Source organism: Lucilia sericata, unplaced genomic scaffold (genome assembly GCF_015586225.1).
Source record: "Lucilia sericata isolate MDLA Ls3-8-SP2 unplaced genomic scaffold, ASM1558622v1 Contig000025F_arrow, whole genome shotgun sequence".
NCBI classification, from domain to species: domain Eukaryota; kingdom Metazoa; phylum Arthropoda; class Insecta; order Diptera; family Calliphoridae; genus Lucilia; species Lucilia sericata.
Window position 1 is genome coordinate 1,156,782 of NW_023994063.1, and position 6,000 is coordinate 1,162,781.

Genomic DNA, 6,000 nt, shown 5'->3' on the forward strand with positions numbered 1-6,000 from the left:
TACAAATTATATAAAGATATACACAAAAAATTTTTTTTAAACAGAGAATTTAGACGTAACCGCCTCAACTTTGTTTATATCATAAAAATTTTTCTCGGCAAAAAATACGTAAGCGACAAAAAAATCGGATATAGCGTAAATATAAAATCGAAAAAAATTGCATCTAATAGTTTAGATATAATAATATATATTAACGGAGTTTTGCAGTAATGCTATGTCCTACTTCGAAGATAATTAAAAAAATGCTCTCCTGTAAAATTTAGTTTTTGTCGTTTACGTCTTTTGTGCGAAAAGGGCTCGTTATTATCTAATATTCGGGAATAGTAAATAATATGTAAATACATATAGGGATTATGGCAACGTTGATATTAATTCAGGATTCAGGCGGATGTTTTCGATGGCTTATTCTGGTTTCTCGGGAACACGAAATATCCCTGACTGGTTCAGGAGCACAAAATGGGGTCGGTTTCATCTGGAACAATATCGTTGCGGTCCTCAATCAGGATCGGTGTAGTAGTTAAAATTAATATTTCAAATAATACAATTTTCTTAATATGCCATTTACACCAAACAAAAACTAGTAGTTTTTGGTTTTATTTGGTTTTTGTTTAAAAACTACTAAAATTTCTTTGGATTTTCCATACAAACCAAAAACTATTTTCAACTAGCTTTTGATAAAAACTCAAACAAAACCCAATAAAAATAAAAAAAACTTCCATCTCAGGCTGAGCTTTTAAAAAGCTTTTTTAAAAGAAAATTTCAAAAAGAAAAAATATATATTTTGGCTTTATTTGGTTTTTGTTTGAAAAACTACTAAAATTTCTTTGGTTTTTCCATACAAATCAAAAACTACTTTCAACTAGTTTTTGGTAAAAACCCGAACAAAACCCAATAAAAATAAAAAAAACTTCCATCTCTGCCTAAGCTTTTAAAAAGCTTTTTTAAAAGAAAATGTCAAAAAGAAAAAATACATATTTTAAAAAAAATTTACAACGTATTGTGTTGAAAACATGGTAAAAATATCAAGGTTGTGTCATTCTCTCTTTTTGTCGCCATATTAACCTTCTGACGTTTGCTGGTATTTTATAAAATCGAGCTACCATACTCATTCCAAAAATACTACATATTTTGTTTATTGAAAAGTCAAATATAAAATAATATATCACAAAATTTTTTGAAAATATAAAAAATAAAATCAAAGGAATTAAATAATATTAAAAAAAGAACAAAACTAGCGCTAAAAATCTACGATGATTTATATTGCCAAGGCCACCAAAATGATTTAAAGCTACAAGTGACTAGTGCTTAATGTAATTACCAGTTTTAAGAGCCAGCTACCAACATGCCAACACATTTATCGACCGAAGCCGCTAAGCCGCATCACTTAAATATATAATTTAGCCCGTAATCGCAGTACACTGGCCTGCGGACAACTGTTTCCAGTTGTATCAGAATTCTGAAGAATTTAAGTTTTAAGTCTAGTGAAATCTGTTGCACTTCAGGAGCCCCTTATAACCAATATGTACATAATTATCTGTGTATGTAGTATGTAATACTCTGCAAAAAAATATTGGAATACATTTGGAGTACATGATCCGTTTAGTAGTTTTTTTTTATAACAACATGGTCCACAGACATACGGACATGTCTGTCTTAGAATCTTGTAAGGACCCATTGTATACATAGGGCAATTTCGTGTCAAGTGACCCAACTCCAAAAATCGATTTGGATGAAATTTGCACCAAGGTTAGTACTATCGGATAGTAGGCCAGACACAAATTTTCAGCTCTATCGGTCAAGAACTGTCCATTATGGGACTATGTTATCTATGGTCGTTAAGGTGTTCCTATCGTTAGACACTGTAAATGATGTAATCCATGACTTAATAATTTCAGATCTTTATAGACGGATTAGTTAGTTAGTTAGTTTGAAAGGAGGATGTATATACATCAAATCCGAAAAAATACCACCTTGGCCTCTATCGGGACTGTTGTGCGCTTCTTAACCAGTGCCTCAGGTGGGAATCGAATCCACCACCTCCGGTCTACCAGACTAGAACACTAACCACTAACCTACCGGAGGCCAGATATTTTAGAGTCCAACGGTTTACAATTTTTGGAAATGTATCAGTCAACAGTTGGAAGACTAATACAGATTTCCTGAAAATTATAGAGGGTTTAATTTCAAGTTATATTAATGTTTTAAAAATTCTTATGAAAGGTAATGTTTTTATTGATCCAAAACTATAAAATTAATTCATTTTTAATTATTCCAATTTTTTTTTAGAAAACAGTAGCTAATATTGTAGCCCCTACTTATTAAAATACTTCTAGCCGAATTTAAATATAAACAAGTAAAAGTGCTAAATTCGGCTTTGCCGAATCTTATATACCCTTCACCATAGTGTATTTAATAAATATCAATTTCATAAAATTTAAATTTATTTCATTTTCCCGACTATATCATTATTATAGCAATAGCAAAACAAAATGAACAACAACAACGCTAAACGAAATAACCACACAAAAACCCAAATACACAAGGCAGTAAAACCAACACCATCCAAACATAGGAAACTGAATACACCAAGAAACAAAAACAATATACACATGGCAATGAAACATACAAAATGAAATACTAAAAAAACAAAAACAAAATACACAACGCAATGAAACCAACAGACATCCAAACATACGAAACTGAATACACCAAGAAACAAAAACTATATACTCAAGGCAATGCAACACACAGCCATCCAAACATATGAAACGAAATACTCATTGAATAAGCAGTGTTGTTGTTGTTGCTTATATCAAAGCATGGAAAAATTTGTCTTTTTTATGAAATTTTCAGAGGTTGTCTCGGATTTTTGCTCATATCTCCGGTATTTATGGACCGATTTTGCTGATTTTAAATAGCGATCTTCTCGAAAGCATGTCTAACAAAATTATTGAAAATTCGGATCTAGCCGATATCTGGGGTCCTCTAAAAACTGATTTCAACAAACACACAGACGGACGGACAGACAGACAGACGGACATAGCTTAATCAACTCCGCTACCTATAAGGATCCAGAATATATATACTTAAAGACGTGCACAGTTACAACTGTTTGCACAAGTTTTGTAGTGTCTACTACTGTGAGTGCGTATTGATGAGTAGTTGAGTAGTTCTGGTACAAGTTGATATTGTTATTTTCTCAAACATAGGTTATGTGAGTGAGTACAAAGAGAATAAGAGTAACATACTTGTTTTGCTATACTTTTGCCAAACAAATAAAATAGATAATGATGGTTGTACAACAAATAACTTATTGTATGCTGCAAGCGTATAAAAACACAGTTGTTTAGAAACATTTTTTTATTATTTTATAATGTATATTCGGTATCTCGTGATCTATAGGAGATATCGTAGCAAAATTTAACATAGTTAGAGCTGAGGTGTTTGGAAAGGGTCCTTAGTTTCCTAGTTGAAAATCCTGATCTCAGTACAATTTGCCAAAAAATAAGTTTTTAAATTTTGTTGAAATTCATCTCAAATATTCCCTAAATTGTAAAATTTGTAAGAATATTTTTGGTCCACAAAAGACTTTTTTTGAAATCAACAAAAAACGTACATCGTAGTTAAAAAAGCAGTACAATTGAATAAAAAATGTACAATAGTTTATTTGCAAAAAAATTAAATTAAATTGTTCTAAAAACGCTATATTTACATTGGTTGTTACGATTTTTCACAAAAAAACTTATATAAAACTAATTTATGACAATAAAATTAATCCAATTACAAATAATTTTTTTTAATATTAATGTGCTATTAATTTATATATTTTCTTTAAAAAGTGTAAAATTCCCTAAATTTTAGTTTCGTTTGGTTTGTTTACATTTTCAAATATCAACCATTTGTTGTGAACATATGTTTGATATCTTTTTATGGAGAAAAAATGTCCAATAAAATATAAAAATTCTCTATCTCTAACTGTTACAAAAACGTTACAACTTTTACTCTGTTGTTCAAATTTGTCATTCTTCAAACATCCTCAGATACCTAATAAAAAAAAAAAGATAAAAATTAGCCACCCTGCTACGAAAAATAAGATTGGCATAGTTTTTGGGATAGTTTTTTAAAAATCGTTCCACAGCGGGACTGGATAAAGCTATCGAATAGGTACCTACACGACGGAGCATTATGCATTACATTTTAACATTCAAACATGTCCTTCACATTTGCAGTCTTTTTTATGCCGAAAATTCATTAAAAACTTTCATTACAGTGATATCTTAATCAAAATTTAACAACTTTAAAGCATTTTGAATAAACGCACTATTTCATGCATGACAAATGCATCGAAACCTCTTATAGTTGAATTTGCCTTTCTGAGCTTAGTAAATCCACTTTCAAACTATGTATCTCTGAAGTCCTTAAATAGCGATTCTATAGAATATTTGTATATGGTCATGATTACATCTATAAAATTATGGTAAAATTCAAAAAAGAAGTACAAAAAGAAGTACAAATACTAAAAAGAAGTACATTTGCGTACTTCTTTAGGGGTTATGCAGTTAAAAGTACAAACAAATACAATACAGTATTCAACTCAAAACTATAAGCAACTGGTATTGTTTTTGTGGATATAGTGGATGAGCACAAGCAAAAGCATACAATATCAGTTACACTCATTCTCTCATTTATACTTATAGTATTAGGTACTCACCATGGTGTATTTGTTTTACAAATACTTTGTGGTGTACTACTGCACGTCTTTAATATATACTTTATGGGGTCGGAAAATTATATTATAGAAATTACAAACGGAATGACAAACTTATATATACCCTTCTCACGAAGGTGAAGGGTATAACAAGTTAGAGTGCTATATTCGGCTATGCCAGAATCTTAAATACCCTCCACCAGCAAGCTACTTTTTATTGAAACCCATTTAACTATCTACGCTTGTATTTATAAAAAAATCTTATTTTGCTTTTAATGCACTCAATAGTTAAAGCACACTTTAGCCTTAAAAACTATTAATAAAATTGTGATATTCATAAGCAAATAATAAACGTATATTAACTATTGTGCTGATTTATGTTTAAGTTGGCAGCACTGTACAATATGGCTGTCATTTTATGTGTTAGTGTTGCGTACAATTAGATAAAATATTCGTTGATTCGGTTTTCTTAATTTCATATTTTTGTTTATAATATTTTTGACAATAAAAACAAACTTTTAAGAAAAATAAATATATATATGGCTTTAATGAATGTCTATTTAGTTCAGATGTATAAATATAACATATAATTTCTAATTATTATTAAAAGTATCCGAATAACGGATATTTTGCGACAAAATATACATCACTATGACACATTTTCTTATTTTTACTTATTTTCCTTGTAATTTTTGATATTTTTTTGCAAATATTGATAAATTTCTTTGATATTTGACTAATTTTAATGCCGGCGAATATATTTTGCATTAGTATAACACTAATCAATATAATTTACATGGTTAATTACTTTATGGCATTATATTTAACCAACAAACTTTGAAAAAGCCAAATCAAATGATTTTGTCCATCATTTGGTTGACAGACGGGCATTTCCAAATTGCCTAAAAATAGTGCTGGACAATTGGAATATTGTCAAATATTCATGCATTAATCCAATAATGCCTAGATTTGAGTTTTTTCCTCAAAATATAATCGTTTAAAAATTTTCTGGGATTTTATTTACAAATTTGTAAACGTTAAAATTAGAATTTTTAGATTTTATTTAAAAAAAAACCATAATTACTTTTCGCAATCAACCTAATATTACCGGAAAAATCTTTATCTGAGAAAAAAATTGTTAAAAATCAAGTTATTGTTGGCTTAAAGAAGGGTCGAGCCTACAATAAAATTCTTCTAATTGTCAATGGTTTATTGAAGGTGTTTTAAGCTATTTCACGTTTATAAATACGATTTTCCTGAATTTTGCCTAAAATTGTTTAATAAACCTAAAA